Source organism: Vulpes lagopus, chromosome 3, assembly GCF_018345385.1.
Source record: "Vulpes lagopus strain Blue_001 chromosome 3, ASM1834538v1, whole genome shotgun sequence".
Taxonomy (NCBI): domain Eukaryota; kingdom Metazoa; phylum Chordata; class Mammalia; order Carnivora; family Canidae; genus Vulpes; species Vulpes lagopus.
Window position 1 is genome coordinate 117,787,605 of NC_054826.1, and position 18,127 is coordinate 117,805,731.

General features: G+C 38.1%; 1 protein-coding gene and 1 non-coding gene across 2 annotated transcripts in view; one reads left to right on the top strand and one right to left on the bottom strand.

Annotated features, from left to right (window-relative positions):
- The window catches only part of PARN (poly(A)-specific ribonuclease), a 154,554-nt gene that overhangs the window by 124,495 nt on the left and 11,932 nt on the right, over window positions 1-18,127 (top strand). The gene's annotated exons all lie outside the window — the stretch shown is intronic.
- Window positions 7,298-7,370, bottom strand: TRNAK-CUU. The gene has a single exon. It is a non-coding gene; the product is annotated as a tRNA-Lys (tRNA).

Below are 18,127 nucleotides of genomic sequence, written 5' to 3' on the forward strand. Positions count from 1 at the left end.
ATATGTGAAAAATTAATTCATGACCTGTGCTCTTGTTGAGGAGGATCATTCCTTGACCCTCTCTCACCTTCCCATCTCTTCCCCTGTCCCTCAGTATGAAGGTGTAAAGCTCACTGACACACTACCTGCTTTGTGCAGCAATGTGAAAATCAAGACAGTGCTCATATTTTTAAAACAGATTTTTCATTCCAGGTACTGTGCTAGGTACTTGACATCTTTTTAGAAAATCTCTGTAGTAACTCTGTGAAACCCTTGGTGATATTCCTAATTTATGTATGAGAAAGTTGAGTCTCAGAGAAGCTGATTAATTTGGCTAAAGTTGCACAGAATTCTTATTATGAGTGTTTTGGGTCCATAGCCCAGCGTATTAGGTTGCCTCTTAGAAACATGACACTTGTACACTTATGAGCATGCATGTTTGAGAGAGACGCTGTCTCATTTTAGTGAATTATGTTTTCTTAAAAAACAAAACAACAACAACAACAAAAACCTGTGTTAAACCCTAAGTTCCAAACCTCTGCATTTCTGCCTTCTTTGGGCTGAGGGTTTAGATGTCTAGTCCCATGCATCATCACTGTAAAAAAAGTTTAAAAACCCCCAAGCAGAAATGACGCTGGGATGTATAAGCCAATATAAAAAAAAAAATCCTAAGGTGGCATCCTCTGGTATGCTCAGCACTGGTCATCCCCTTAGTAGAATCCTGTCTTGGGATTTGATAGATTGATTGGTTGATGCGAAGAGGCACTGCAGCAAGTTCAGAGGAAGATGACTTAGCAGTGAGAACGGATGGACACATGTTGAGTATGTTCAGTCTGGGACAGCAGTTGGAGGGAAAGGTAGTAGAAACCATCATTACATTCCTGAGGATGCCTTTATGATAGAAGTAATGCTTCTCTGTCCTCATATAGGACTGAGGAAGAACCTGGATGGGGCTTAGGTGCCATTATTATTATTGTTTCATTTCTAAGAAAACTCAGGAAGGGATCGTGTCTTGCTCCACATCATAGAGCTGGTGCTGCCATAGACAGAGCTCTTTCTGCTGATGGGCTACCTTCCCTTCCTCTTCACCGATTTTGGCTAGGCCTAATTATCTTCCAAGGGCTGTGCTAATTTCAGACTTTGAAGGTGGTGGAGACCTTTAACATCTGTTCTAAATGATTTTTTGGTGATAACTAAGGAAAAATGATCATGGTCCTCCACTCAGCCCTCCCACTTACTCCTTTCCACATCTGAACAGTTGGAAGAAAGGATCATTCTGGTCTGAAGGGAGTATTTTAAGATATTGGAATAAACATTGAACATAAAACTAGAGTCTGGTTAATATAAAATGCAGAATTTGAAAGTCTATAGTTACTAATAAAATGGAATGATTAACCAGGCAAGTTGGGTTTACCATGGAGTGTCCCTAAAGACATAAAACCTGGGAGCTTTTAAATCAAGATGTAGGAATAACTCTTAACTGGTATCTTGTGTCCCATCTACCTGGCCAGGGTCAGGAAGAGATGAACTTATCTGGTTTGTCTCTTACCTTTGTCTTCTCATGGGCTCAGATCAGGACACCACTGCTTTTTCTCAGAGGAGATATGTCAATAGGATTCCTGAGAATAATATAAAAAGAGGTACAAGGAAGTTGGATAAACAAAATGTGGTTTACGTATACAATGGAATATTATTCAGCTTCAAAGAGAAGGGAAATTCTGATGCCTGCTACCACGTGGGTGAACCTTGAAGACATGCCATGGGCTGGGGACAGGAGGGAATGAGGAGCTGTTGATTAGTAGGTGTAGAGTTTCTGTTCTGTAAGATGAACAAAGTGCTAGAGATTAGTTGCATAGCAATGTGCATGTACCTAACACTACTGAACTGCTCATTTATAATAAGAATTGAGTTGGTAAATTTTGTTATGTGTATTTCCCCAATTAAAAATTTTAAAATGAGGAAGGCAATTCAGAATACATTTTATATGGTAGAATTTTTTTTTAAGAGAGAGAGCACGTGCACACAAGGGGTGGGAAGAGGCAAAGGAAGAGAGAATCTCAAGCAGACTCCCTACTGAGTGCAGAGCCCAACATGGGGCTCGATCTCATGACCCTGAGATCAGGACCTGAGCCAGAGGAAAAGTCAGATGCTTAACTGACTGAGCCACCTAGCCTTTCTCATGGTAACTGGGAAAGGGAGGGTGCCAGTGACAGACCTAGAATACTTTAAAATTTTGAATAGAAAATGATGAATTATCAAGAAAAAGAGTTGATGTGTTCATAACTTTTAGTTACTAATCTAGTTTAGACTTGATTTAAATGCATTTGTAGACGTAAAAAATTCTCAAGATAAACTGAAAGGTTGGTAAATTGAGTGGAATATGCTGCTAAGATCTGGCCTTTCTGTTTTCATCTGTTATAAGGGATGTTGTGTGTCTGGCACCCAGATGGATGGATTTTTAGATGAAGGTCTGCTTTATCAGATCTAGAGTATGAAGTGTCAGTGCTGCAGAAACTGAAAAAGCATAAGAGTGAAAGTGGAAAAGCCTTCTTTACTTCGCAGTTGAAAGCAAAATGTCATCTCAAGATTTTATTTTAAATAACATGAAAGCTCAGTTGAATATCACCCTACACTTACATGACTTCTGAGATCTTGTAATGCATTCACGTCTCATAACGGCAGTGATATCTGAGAACTGATGTTTTCTTTCCATGTTTTCATGTTATTTATTTGATCAACCATAATTAAAGGTAATTACCTGTGTTGGTAATAATGTGTTACATTATTCAAACTTATCTTCATGTAACAGTGTACTTTTTTTTTTTAACAGTGTTAATAATTGAAGTTGCCTTCTACACACTTAGGTAGGGCAGTGAAATGGTACTTTTTACATGTCCGTTAACCAAATAAAAACAAACTTCCTAGTTGAGTTACCCACATCAGTGCAGTTAGGATTACTTCTATATTTTTTGTTGTAGTTTTAGCTGGAATAAAATATAAAATGTGTAAATTGTATAGATTAATTGCTCAGAGGTAGAAATTTTTAATATTTTTCTGGCACATTATTTTTTGACACTTTGTGCTTTTTAATTCTGCTAGTCCATCCTAAGGCAGTAGAAGCAATAGAAGGTTTGTGTTTATTTGGGGGAAGTCAGATGTAAGGATGAAGAATGGCCGCTGTGGTCCAGTACCAGGGTTGTCATTGTGCTAATAGATGGTTCCATGTTTAAATGCTGTCTACAGAGTTGAGGTGCTTCCTTTTGTTCATTTGGGGGTCTCTGAAGCAAAGATTCCATTTCATTGCTGGTCATGCAGGAGCCAAAGAGATGCTTGCCAGATGGGAACATTCACATCCTTCCTTTTGTGTCCCTTTTCCCAAAGGCAAAAGAACTAAAATTTGCTGTATGTTTTCAAATCTTCAATCTGAAAGTAGAACTGATTACGGAATCTAAGTGGTGGCTAAATGGATGTTTACTGTACTCTTCTTTAAACTTTTCTGTATATTTGAAGTTTTTATGATGATGGGAAAAAATGAAACCACATCTTCTAGGAGCCTTGTATATATTTCCAACAGAATAGGGCATTTAGCTTGGTTCTTGATGGTCTGCAGGTTCCAGACACCCATGAATTCATAAGTGGCAGTTAGCAGATGGTTTCATGTGCCCTGGGGAGGCTGTTGAAAACCCTCCCTCCTTCCCCTTGCAGCTCAGGGCCAGCCTGTACAACTTCTGAGGCTGCTTGCGCCTCCCTTCCACTCTTCCTTTTCTCTGGGTCTTCACCTTTCATGATCCTTTTCAAAGATTTGGACCTCTGAAGACTCAGATCAACATCATCTCCAAAAACATGCCCACTGCAGGACCATGTGGGAACAGCGAAGGCACCATTATTCAGATGTCCACCACGTGCCAGGCACTGTAATTTGTGCTGTTTTGTTTCATTTTCCTCTTTAATCCTCATAATAATCTATTTATTAATCAAGGAGACTGAGACACACAGAAGTACAGGAAGTTGTCCAGAGTCACAAAACCAGTAAGTGACAGAACCTGGATTCAGGCCCTTATCTCTCATCCCAAATTCCATGTATGCTCTTTCCAGAATGTCTGCTCTCTCCTCAAATACCCATTTGTGATCCTTCCCCACTGCCAGAAATGCCTTCTGAGATGCTTTCCATGCCACCTGGCATCCTTGGGAATCCTCTGCCTTCGGAACTCCTGTAGAAAGTGAAGTGAAACGATGTTTATTCACATTTGCGTTCCAGCACCTAACAAGTGATGCCCTGTGGTCACTCAGTTCTCTTTAAATAAATGAATGAACAGGAAAACTCAGGACACCTGGTAACCTGACTTCTGATGGACTTTCCTATTGAGAAAGGCCCTGGCGCCTTCTTTTTCCCTTTTGAACAGCATAGTTATAGTAAGAATACTTTCAGTTGCTTTGCTAAAGACAAGGCCAGAAGAAATGACATTCTTTTATAACAACACCAGAATCTACCTTATTTTATTGTCTTATTTGTTGTTGAGACTAAAATGCCCATGTGAAGGTAGGAGTAGTTTGATTGGATCTTTGGAATATCAAGTCTGAAGTCTGTTCATGCATACCTTATCATGTTTTAAGGGAAATAAGAGGAAATTCATCTCATATTATGCTACAGAAATCAGGAATCATGACCATGAGGCACATTACCTCATCATCTTAGATTAATGATTCTAAATTCTTGGAAGGGATTTGTTTCTAGTGTGCTATAGTCACAAATTACCCCCCAGAAGGGTCTTCAGAAACCAAACCAAGATACAAGAGGCATGTAGTTTCTTGGTGTCAGAACATCTTCTGGTAGGTGGTCCTCTGTTCTGAGAGAGCAGAAAGGATGTTCTCCTCTCCTGATAAAGCTGTCATACACTATTGATTCATCAAATCAGATCGGTAGAGCTAATGATGTCATCTCATCATTACTTTGATGAAATATATGATGTGAATGTCCATTCAGGATGGCTAAATTGATGGATATAGTGAAACTGTTAGAATTTAGAGTGGCATTCTCCAGGTGGTCAATAGCTTCCTTTAAAAAAAAAAAATCTTCTCTCTCCAGTTTCTCCCTCTCCATTAGCTCAGTTCATTTTGGCTGCAGTGGGCATCTGAGAAAGGTGAGTGCCCATGCAGCAAGGAAGAGTCGGTCCTTCATGAATAGAATAATCCCACCTATCTACTTTCCTTCTACATCATTCGTGAAACAGTTCACTTCCATCATTTGTGAAACAGTTCACTTCCACATTTGATGCTCAGTTAGCATTATGGGTTTTTTTCCATCTCAGGTTGGGTTTAGTGGATTTATAAGAAAAACAGAAACCACCAAAAACAGCAATTTCTAAAGAGATGGGATGTCTTGAAAAAATATGTAGGATTAAGATATTGATGCTATAAATTTTGTTGTTGTTTAGGTAACAGGTTTTCAATTTTTTCTTAGGTATCATTTCTACTTGCAAAAGCTAACTGTGGAATATTCAGTGATACCACGCTAATTCAGATGAATGGAAGTGTAGACTGAAAACTAGTCTAGATTGTAGGACATTTGTGAAGAAATGAGATAGATTCTTTTAAAGAATCAGTCGTACCTATAACTGTGTGATTAAAAGTGTTACTTGATAAAACCATATACTTATGGAGCTGGAAAGACTCTTGGAGGTGATCTTGTCAACCCTCCCTAATGCTAGTTCAAGAGGAGAATTGGAGAGTCAGAAAAGCAGGTCTTATTCGGAGTCACAGAGCCAATGAGTTTAACAGAGCTGAGTATGCCCATTTAACATAGCCAGACAAGTACTGATTTACTATTGGTATAAGAGTTTTTCACAATGTTAAGTAGATCTTTGTGAAGTCCTTGACATTTTTTTCTTTTAGAGTATTTTCAATGAAATACATGAACATTGTTTTTTAAAGCCAAGTAATAGAAAAATTCTATAATAAAAAGCAGCTGTCCCCTGCTACCTTCATCCTGTTCCTCAGAGGCAACCACTTTCAACTCTTTCTTTTGATATTTACTTTTTCCAAATAATGTAATTATTGCTATGTCTTGGGTTTTTTCTGTTTAGCCATTGACTTGCTAATACAGTAGGCTTGTCCAGTCATTTTTATGGTCCTATACTATGGGCAAAGCAAAGATTGCCTATAGTTTTTAAAGTTTTCCCAGTTCCCTACATTGTCTCTGCTTCCTCAATTTTTTTCTCTGTCTGTTGGTCTGCTTTGAATTTTGTATCTTACGTTCAAGATTTTCTTCAAATATTTGACGATTTTAGGCTGTCCATTATTATTTAAGAATGAACTAAAAAGGGATAAGAAAAAGCTGTGGGTGTGGAGGTTAACTGATGTTAGCCTATTGATCTTTTCTCTGTCGAGTGATGAGGTAAGAAGATGGCATTTTAATTACATATGTTTTTCCTCTGAGGCTTATTTTCTTTATGACTTCTGCTTTTTGTGGTCTCCTGAAGAACTCTTTACCTCTACTAGAGTCAGAAAGATTGTCTTATTTTTTCTATAAGATTGACAGTCTTTTGTTTTATGTTTAGGTATATGACCTATTAAATTTTTTTGTATGTAGATATCTGTTTGTTCTGGTACCATTGTTTGAAAGGACTGTCCTTTCTGTGTTGAATTACTCGGATTTCTTTGTCAAAAACCAGTGGAGAGGGCAGCCCCAGTGGTGCAGCAGTTTAGTGCAGCCCGGGGTGTGATCCTGGAGACCCAGGATCGAGTCCTGCGTCGGGCTCCCTGCATGGAGCCTGCTTCTCTCTCTGCCTGTGTCTCTTGCCTCTGTGTGTGTGTGTCTCACTGATGAATAAATAAATAAAATTTAAAAAAGAGTCTATAAAAACGAGTGGAGATATATATATATGTCATTTTCTGGGCTCATTCTTTTCCACTGGTCTGCACCTCTATCCTTTTGCTAGTACCACACTGTCTTGATTACTACAGCTTTATAGGGAGTCTTGAAGTCAGATGGTAAATCCTTCATCCTTGCTTTTCACTTTTCCACATAAAATTTAGGCCAGTTTGTTGATCTCTATTAAAACCCTGCTAGGAATTTGGACTGCAATTATGTTGCATCCATAGATCATTTTGGAGAGAATTAACAATTGTATTGAGTCTTCTAACTCATGAACGTGGTGTATCTTTTCACCTATTTGGTTTTCTTTGATTTTTTTCTCATCAGTTTATTGTAGTTTTTGGCATACAAATTTGACATATGCTTGATTAGAGTTGTCCCTAAGTATTTTGCTTTTTAATGCTATTGTAAGTAATTTATTTTATTTGTTTTAAGTAATCTCCATACCTAGCATGAGGCTCAAACTCATGACCCTGAGATCAAGAGTCTCACACTCTTCCAACTGAACCAGCCAGGCACCCCATATGTCATATATTTTAAAGTTCAATTTCCAGTCATTCATTTCTAGTATAAAGAAATACAGTTGATTTGTATATGTTGACCATGTATCCTTGAACCTCACTAAATTCACTTATTAGTTCTAATAACTTTTTATAGGCTATTTGGTATTTTCTGTTTAGACAATCACATATGCTGCAAGTAGAAGCAACTGTATTTCTCCCTGTGGACCGTATAAATTTTCTTTCTTTCTCTTGTCTTATTGCAGTGGCTAGGGCCTATAGTACAGTGTTAAGTGAAAATAGTGAGAGCCAGCATATGTGTCTTATTCCTGATACTAGGACAAAAGCATTCTGCATTAAGTGTGATATTAGATGTAAGGATTCAAGTTTGTTAAGCCATCAATTTTCTTTTTTTTTTTTTTAAATTTTTATTTATTTATGATAGTCACAGAGAGACAGAGAGAGAGGCAGAGACATAGGCAGAGGGAGAAACAGGCTCCATGCACCGGGAGCCTGATGTGGGATTCGATCCCGGGTCTCCAGGATCGCGCCCTGGGCCAAAGGCAAGCGCCAAACCACTGCGCCACCCAGGGATCCCAGCCATCAATTTTCTGATTTGCACCTTGGGGAAGGTGCAGTCTTATCCCAACTGCTGGTGCTTTGCATATTGATTAGCAAGAGGAATCTGGAGGCCTCACTTCCCAGTACATGGGGGATGCTGCTTCCCTCATTCATCACTTCTTACTGCCCTGCTTAGTCCTGCTCTTTACTGTTGGACTTGGTGCCTCCGTGAGAGGGTCAGTTGTGCAGAGAGTAAATGTCTTGTCCAGCTGCTGATGGCCGGGGGGATGTTTGTCCCCTGGCTTCCCCAGGATGGGGGTGGGGATCCTAGGATAGCCTTTCCTCCTGTTTATATAGCCCCAGTCCTTATCACCTACTTGTTTCAAGAATCTGGTGCCTGTTATTTGCTGAGACTTTGCAGGCTCTGTGGGGTGAATCAGCCTTTAATACAACACTTAGATTTGTTTCCTCCTCTGTGTGAAGTTCTTTGGCACTCTTCTTCCTACTTGTTGTCTCCAAAGTGTGTCTCCAAAGTGAGCCGACATCCTGTCCTCTGATGCTGCCTCTCCTGTTCTCTGTGCCTTTGTCAAGTTATTTATATCCCTCTGCAGATAAATATATGTATCCAACTGGTCATGTTTAACTTCCTGGAAATTTTTTAAAAGCAGTTTATTTTCTGAAGTAGTCGGGCTTTTGTCATGGAAGTAGTTATTTTGTTTTGTTTTGATTACATTACTGATATGATTAGTAAATCCGTTTATCAGAGACAAAAGGAAATTTTAGTGCAAAAGTAAATTTCATTCCAGCCTCTGAAAATTTCAGATGTTCTGAATTCAGCTTCAACTAATTATGTGTTGAGTATAAGTTCGTTATTTAGGAATTAGTATTAATTTCTTTTGTGTTTATCATCCATTAATCTTTTCTGTGTTGAATTAAAGTGAATTAGCAATAAGGGATTGTTTAGCCAGCTTCAAATCAGGTTCTTGTAAGAAGTTCCAGTTGAGTGTCATTGATTCTTTGTAACCCAGAACCAATTTTTCTCTGATTTAGGCCAATCTTATATTTAAAAATAAACTTTATACCTAGGACTGAGCCACATAGTCACACGACATACTCATGAATTGTCTTTCCCCCGCGCCCCCCATCGAGAGATTCCACAAGAGATACCCTTTATTCCTGGGTAGCTATCATACAGACATACCTTATTTGATCTTACTTTTGCTTTTCAGACCCAAATTCTTTGTTAGAAATAAAATCACAGTTCATCAGCCTTCCCCCAAGAGATTGCCTTCTGAATTGAATTGAGTATAGAGTGAACATCCTTCCGTTCTCCACCCAGATTATGCCCACAAACACAGAAACAGTCATGCTCATGGAATTTGAATTCAGTATGAGAGTTTGTGAAAAGAATAAAAATGCATTTTCTAGCTCCCACTTCCTGGGATTTTCCCAGTTCATTCTGTTTTGTGAGGTAGTTTGCACAGAGGGGCATTCCTTCTTCCACTTAGCTATATCTAGTAGGGAATATGTTTCTATCCAGGCACACAGGTGACTATATACTAGAATGTAAACCATGTTAATATCATATATAATTCCAGATGAAATAAGCAGCTTAGTGCTTGTCACTTGCCTCACTGCTCTTGGGGGGAACCATTCACCCATTTCATCTATTCCATCCATTTTACAAACCTTGACTGTAGAGGGCTGATTGACTCTGTAGGCCTTGGGCCAGGCGCTGAGAAGCCCCATACTCAGCATATAGTGTGAGATTCTGTTCTTGCTGAATTTACGTTTTAGTGGCAGAGAGAGAATTAACAAGTGAAGAAGTAAGTAAGAAGCCCAGACAGAGGTGAGTCATAGGAGGAAAACAAAACAGGATAGAGGGATAAATGCTTCAGGGTCAGGGGGCCACAGAAAGCCTTTCTGAGAGGGTCTTTTTTCATATAAGACCTGCCCAGGAACATGGGGCTTGGTGGTGGGGAGGCAGTGAAGCAGTTAAGAGTGCCCTCCCTGGACTTGGAGGGCCGTCACAGGTCTACCTAACCAGCTACCTGACTGGGGAGAAGTCACTTACTCTGAGGTGTCTTGCCTGTAAAATGGAAAAAAAAAAAAAAAAAAAAAAAAAAAACACCTATCCAGCCGAAAATGCTCGTGTCTCTTAAGTGTCAAACAAGAGAATTTTATAAACGGGCAACTTTTTAAAATGAAAGGTGGCTATTATACCCAGCAGTGCGAACCTCCCAACTCACTGAAGGACTTACCCTCTGTCTTTAAGACTTACTGTAAAGCTACAGGTATAATAACAGTGTGGTGCTGGCATAGGAAAGATAAATAGATAACGAAACAGAATAGTGGAATAGAGTGTCCCGAAACACAACCACACATTTGTGATCTGTTGATTTCCAGCAGCATTTCCATGCAGGAATCCCTTCCTGACATTTCTGGGGACATTTATGTTACTCTAAATTGTGAGAAAAATCAGTCAAGAAATCAAATTAAAGGGAAAAAATCTGTAGGAATTAAAGTTTAACCACCAGCATAGGTATTACTAGTTCAAAGGAATCCCCTGACCTGAAGCTGAAAGCAAGAGTGGAATCAGTGTCAAAGGTTAAGGGCAACAGTTCTGAAATGAGGATGGAGTGTATGGGAGAGAAGGGGCCATGATCAAATCTGTCATCCTTGCTTGTCACTGCTGCCATGTTGTGAGCGTATGTTTATAGCCTTGCCTGGTGCTAACAATGAGTCATTTTTATAAATAAAAACATATTAACGAGTTTACACACATCAGTACACTTTATAAAAATCCTGCAATTCTCATTCCAAGAAATAATAAGTTTTGGAAGCAGTCTTTAAATTGGCAGTTCTGAAACATGTTTCTGTGTAATAGTGCTGTTGACCTTGCTAGGATACCCAAATATTATGTTATCTTAATAGAATCCAGTGGTGTTTTAGTGTCTGAATATTTGCTATAAGGCTATAGTTCTTTGTAAGTACTTTTACAGAAGAAATGCAAAGGCGTAAATAGCATTGTGGAATACTTTGATGTGAGATCCGGTCATCGAAAATCTGAATTAGGTCGAGCAATATCAATTTTAACAGCAAAACTCAAATCAAGGGAAGCAGACAAAATACTTTCATCCCTCAAAGAGGAAATGAGCTTATATGAAGCAATATGTAGTCTAACGCCCAACTTGTATTTACTTTGGACACACTAAGAACAATTTTGACCAGCATCAGCACAACATGAAAGAAATATCTCTACATCTGGAATATTTGTCATAAGACAAATATTAGCAATTAATACTTGTGTGCCTTAAAATCTCATTTAAGAATAACTTTTAAATATTAAATATTTGTGACATCTTTCAACGTTTAAATGATGTTTATTGGGCATCCATTCAATGCTAATGTCTTACTCTTTTAATGTTTTCTATCACCAAACGCCTGTATCAGGTAGAGATTATTTTTGCATGTCATTGAAATTATTTTGTTTCATGATAATAACAATACATTTATTATTATATCTTACTCTACTAAACTAACCCCTGAAACTTTAAATATAGCCCTATCACAGAAAACTGATTCATTGTTTATGACTATAACTCATTATTATTTAAAAACATGTAGTACAGTGCTATGGAAAATATAGAATAATTTATGATTCAGGAATTCAGATTTCTTGGTCTCAAATTTTGAAGATTAATAACTGTCAGGAATTTGGAGAAACTTAAAATTCCTCACAAAAGTACTGGTAATCCAGAAGGCAAACTTAGTTTTGTTAACAAATAATTCTGAAAAAAACAAAAAACCCCAAATAATTCTGAAACAATTGCATAGTAGTATGCAGAAATTGAACTTCTACTCTTAAATCACACCATATACATAATGAACTTGAAATGACTCAGAGCTAAATGTAAGAATTACAACTATAACATTTCTAGGAGAAAAGATGGAATAAAATATTAGTAACTTTGTGCTGTAGTCTGAATCATGACACCCCCACCCCCAAATTCATATGTCAAAACCCTGATCCCCAGTGTGATGGAGTTAGGAGATGGGGTCTTTGGGAGATGGTTAAAATTAGATGGGGTCATGAGGGTAGAGGCCTCATGGTGAGATTAGTGCCTGTGTAAGAATAGGAAGATGGGGAGAGAGGGCTGTCTCCTAACTACCTATAAAACATTGCTGAAAGAAGTAAAAGAAGATCTGCATAAATGAAAAGATACCCCATGCTCCATGTTCATCGATTTGAAAACTCAGTATTGTCAAGATTTCAGTACTAGCCAAAGTTATCTATGGATTCAGTGCAATTCCTGTCAGAATCCCAGTGACATTTTTGGCAGATATAAAAAAAAAAAAATCCATCCTAAGATTCATATGGATTCTCAAAGAATGCTAAATAGTCAAAACAATCTTGAAAAAGAACAGATTTGGAGGACTAACACTTCCTGATTTAAAACTTACTTCACATATATGGTCAGGTCATTTTCAGTAAGAATGCCAAGACCATTCAGTGGGGGAAAGAACAGTCTTTTCAGTAAATGGTGTTGGGTAAACTGGATTTCTACATGAAAAGAATGAAGTTAGACCCTTACCATACACCATGTACAAAATGAACTCCTCTATCTGATAAGGGATAACTATCTAGAATATATAGGGAACTAAAACTCAACAAAAATAACAAAAACTAATCTTACTCAAAAATAGGCAAAGAACTTGCATAGATGTATCTCTGAAGATGTATGAATGGCCAATAAGCTCATGAAAAGATTCTTAACATCACTAATCATTAGGGAAATGCAAACAGAACCACGAGATACCACCTTATACCCATCAAAACCCAGAAAAGAACAGGTGTTAAGGAGGTCACAGAGAAATCGGAGCCTTGTGCACTGTTTGTGGGAATGTTCTTATGAAAACAGTATGGTGGTTCCTTGAAAACTAAAAATAAACTTACCATGTGATCCAGTAATTCTACTTCTTGGTATATGCCTAAAGGAATTGAAAGCAGGGTCTTGAAGAGATATTTGTACACTGATGTTCGTATTAGTATTTTTCACAACTGAAATATGGAAGCATCCCAGGTGTCCATTGACAGATGAATGGATAAGCAAAATGTGGTGTACCGCACAGTAGAATATTATTCAGCCTTAAAAGGGGAGGAATTTCTGACACATGCTACAATGTGCACATTGCTCGACATTTTGCAAAGTGAAATAAGCCAGTCACAGAAAGACAAATACTGTATGATCCCACTAATATGAGGTACCTGTTAGATCTCATTGCAATCAGAGTGGCAGAAAGAATAATGGTTGCCAGGGGCTGGGGGGAAGGAGAATGGGGAATTACCATTTAATGGATACAGGGCTTCAGTATCGTAAGATGAGAAGAGTTCTAGAGATGGGTGGTGGTGGAAATGGCACATTATAAATGTACTTAACAGCACTGAACTGTACACTTAATGTGGTTAACACGGTAAGTTTTACGTTACATATACTTTACCATGATTGAAAGAAAACTCGGGAAAGCCTTTACACAAATGTTCATAGTATTATTATTTATAACAGCACAATATTGGAAGCAGCCCAAATGCCCATCAAATGGTGAATGAATAAATGAATTGTGGTATAGCCATACTAGTAAATAACACTACTCAGTGCCAGAAGGAGTGAAAGACCAGTACTGCAGCTGCATAGATGGTTCTCAGGGCATTATGCAAAGTGAAAGAGCCAAACACAAAAGACTAAAATACGGTACAGTTCCCTTCATCTGAACTCTTAGAAAAGACAGAATGATAGGAACTGCAGGCAGATCAGTGTTTTCTGGCATCACTGCAGACACTGCAAGTCTGTACAGAGTGGCACAAGGAATCTTAGAGAAAGGGAACCATTCTGTGTCTTGATTGTTTCAGCGTTTACATGGTTATATACAATTCTAAAAATTAACCAAGCTCTGTACCTAAATAAGTGAATTTCATTGCGTGTAAATAATACCCTCATTTAAAATAAAGAGGGGAAAACTTCATGGGCAGCCAGATTTTTGTGGCTTTACAGAAAAAGGAATGTGTAAATAAATGTAATGTGTAAATATAACCCATTAGCAAACATTTTTTTTTCTACTGACAGGAAGAAGTTCATGGAGATAGTCACCCTAGAAGAATTTGATTTGTACTTGCTGACTTGTCAATACTTTAACTTCTAGCAAAATTCTGAGTTTGATCTAATAGTCATTGTAACTGGAATGGTTTATCATTTGCATCCCCCATATAAATGCCGATGAAGGTTTAATGTTCAGTTCTGACACACCAGGTTGTGTCTCTAACATTTTATTTTTTCATTAATTACCACTTCTTCAGTGGATTTAAATGTGCATTTCATATTTATTATGAAGTAGCTCAGTTTGTGCATTAAAATTCCGCTCGCAGAATGAGCTCAGACTCATGGAAGGTGGTTTTGCCTGATTTTTGTTGACCTTTGACATCAATCTCTAGAAGAGTGAGAGAGACAAATCAAGGAACTGCTCTTAACTATAAAAACAAGCTAAGGGTATCCAGAGAGGAGATGGATGGGAAGGTGAGGGATATAGGGGGTGGGGATTAAGACCACGCTTAGCATGATGAAAAAAAAAAAAAACAACAACAACAACAACAAAATAAAATGTTAAAAAATTAAAATCAGTCTGTAAAGGATTGTCTTACCAGCACACATATATGGAGAGTACCCATACATATATACATGTGCACACACAGCCATACCTTGAAAATATATAAATAGTAAAAAATTAAAGGCTCATATATCTGGTTTTCCATATATAATAAAAACTGGTTTTTTAAAAAAAAAAAAAACTGGTTTTGATCTAAAACTGCTTTATTAAATTACATGGGATATAGTCACAGCTTTTATTTTTATTAAGAGAATGATAGTTGAGAAAATTTTTACACAAGCGTGGATATTACATCCATATACCCAATTAACATTCCATTGGGTATCCATTCCACGCATATCTGAGGGCTTTCACAGGCAGGATGTCCAATAAACAACAAACCTTCCTAGGAAGCAAAGGATTCTTGTTTGAGAGCAGAAACTACAGATGCGGAACCAAGAAATATGTTGTAAATTAATGGGAAGAATTTATGAAAATCCTTTTTGTTGTTGACACTTTGCTCCATTTATATTATTATGCATTTGTACGCTTGCTCTCTCTTCCTGCATCCTCCCATCTATGTACACACGCTCCATATCATGCTCTCTCCTCCCCTTTTCCTTTCCCTCTTTCTTTTTTTTTCTTCCTTCTTTCCTTTCTTTTTTTTTTTAAGAGAGGGTGGTGGGAGGGGGAGGGCAGAGGGAGAAAGAGAGAGAATCACAAGCGGACTCCCTGCTGAGCACCGCAGCTCAAGCTTGATCTCAAGACCCTGAGATCATGACCTGAGTCAAAACCAAGAGTTGATTGCTCAACCAATTGAGCCACTCAGGCGCCCCCCATTCCCTCTCTTTTTCTCTCCATGCCTCCCAACATACTTACTTTTTTTTTCTGAGCCATCTGAAAGGAAGTTAACTACATCATGATCCTTTTTCCCTAAGTCCACTAAGTAAGGATATTTTCTTACACACCTACAGTACAGTTACCAACCTCGGTAATTTAACATTGCTAGGATGCTTTACCAGTCATATCCCAGTTTTAGTATTTCAGCTGGTATCATCTGTCTCACTCCCCACCCCCCTCCATTATAAGGCCCAGTCTGTGATAACGTGTTACATCTAGTTTTCATACCTCTTTAGTCTCTTGGGACAGTGACGTTGTTGAAGAACACCAGCCCCTCCCTCCTACTACTTTTTTTTTTCCCCAGTAAAATATTTTCCATCCGGATTTGTCTGATACTTCTTCATGGTTGCATTTCAGTTACACGGTCCTGACTGGAATACTGCACAGGTGATGCTGTGCAGGTACCAGTGTGTGGGGAGACCCTCTCAGATCATGCAGATATCCTGCCCTCCATCAGAACATCTCCCCAGGCTGAGCAGCTGCTGAGAATGTTTGCCTCGACCATCCTTCATGTGATGGTTACAGAGGGATCATCTGCTAGCTCTGTTTCTCTCTTTTTTTTTTTTTTTTAGCTCTGTTTCTCTTCTCCATTACCAATTCCTAGTTAGTACTCAGCTGTAAGAGCTCTTTCTTCTCCCCTCTCTGTGTCATGTATTATATAAACCCATACAAATATAATATATATTATAAATATAAATGTAAACCTATTTTTTCATCAGCTTAGAATTTGTTACTGCCCCTTACGTATTTGGGTGCTCAGATACCTGACCAGAAAGAGCCTTTTCCAGCCAGGCCCTACGTACCTGTAAAATGCCTCCTCACATCTTGAGCAGTTTCCTGCCTTCTTGTATTCCGAGATGTTCCAGGCTCATTTTGTGTCTCCTTTACCCCAGCCATGGAATAAGCCAATTCTTCCAGAAGCCCTGTTTTTTCTTAGGGTGTTCAATTTTAGAAATTATGATGTAGACACCTAGTGTGCTCACTGCTACTGGAGTTTCTTTGCTCATAGGCTCTTTCATTAGATAGTGCATGGATGTACACACATACATACCCCCACATTAGTGCACACATGTGCATATGCATGTGGATGCATAAATATGCACACGTACACACATATTTATTTTTAAAATCATGAGCTTAAGCCTTGTCTCCAATATTATTCCATCTCCAGAGGGCTCTTCCTTGTCTTCCTCTACTTCAGTATGTATATGTCTGGCTTCAACACATTCACTCATTTGCTTAGTACTATAACACATCTAAGAATTTTTCAAAATTGCTTCACTCATTTGACAACAGAAGCAAACCTCCTAAAGAGCTCAGGATTTGAGTTCTTTCCCACTCCCTACCCAAGACTGGGAATACTGGACTTATACATTGCTCTTTTGCACTTTGCTTTTTCCACCTTTTTTTAAATTTTATTTTAACTAGAAATCATTCCCTATCAGTTCTTTGAGATCTTCATTCTTTCTTATAACTGCTCAGTACTTCACCGAATGTATGTACCACAGTTTAATCAGCTTCCAATGCTTAGACATTTAGGCAGTATTTTGCCTTGGCAGTATTTTGTAATTACAAAGAAAGCTGCAATGAATAAATAACCTGTGCATATGTATTTTTGCATTGTTAAAGGTATATCTCCCAAATTCCTACAAGTGCAATTGTAGACTCAAGAAGTAAGTAAATATGTAGTTTTGTTAATATTGCCACATTCCCCTCTATAACAGTGAGTTCATGGCTCTGCCATGACTCCCCTCAGATTGAGAGTTATTTGTTTATCAGAGACATTAACCTTTTATCAATAATATATGCTACAGATATTTTTCCCTGGTTTCTCATTTGTCTTTTGACTTTGCTCATCATATTGATTGCCCTGCAAAAGATTTTTATGAGATCAAATTTATAAATTTTTTATTGTGTCTGGATTTTGGATTTGCCCAGAAAGCCTGGGCAGCCTGGGTGGCTCAGCAGTTTAGCGCCACCTTCAGCCCAGGGCCTGATCTGGGATCGAATCCTACATCGGGCTCCCTGCATGGAGCCTGCTTCTCCCTCTGCCTATGTCTCTGCCTCTCTCTCTCTCTCTGTGTCTCTCATGAATAAATAAATGGAAATCTTAAAAAAAAAAAAAAAACACTTAAAAAAGAGAAAGCCTTTTTGTACACCCATATTTTGGAGGAATTCACCCAGGTTTTATTGTAGTACCTACATTTATTTTATTGTAGTATCTACATTTATTTTTTACATGTAGATATCTGATCCGTTGGGTGTTTATGCTTTTATATCAACTGAAGAATGAGTTTAACTTATCCTTTTCTAGTAGTCTCAACACCATTTCTTAAAAGTTCATCCTTGCCCCAGTAATTGGAGATATGACCTTCATTATACACCAGATTTCTATATGCAGATGAGGCTATTTCTGGACTTTGTATTTCTCGAAGTCCCAACTGAGTTTTCATTAAACATTCACATCTCAGACACTACCAGGTTCCAAGATTTACAGCACAGAGGAATTTTTAGGCCTGTTCCCCTTTTGTGGTGGAAAAGTGGGTCCTTATTATTTTCTTACACTTTTTGAATTTTCCAAATTTTCAGAAACCAGCCAAAATTATTTTTTATCTTTAAGAAAACTGTTTAAAAGTAGGGTACCTGGGTAGCTCCCCATAGGTTAAGTGTC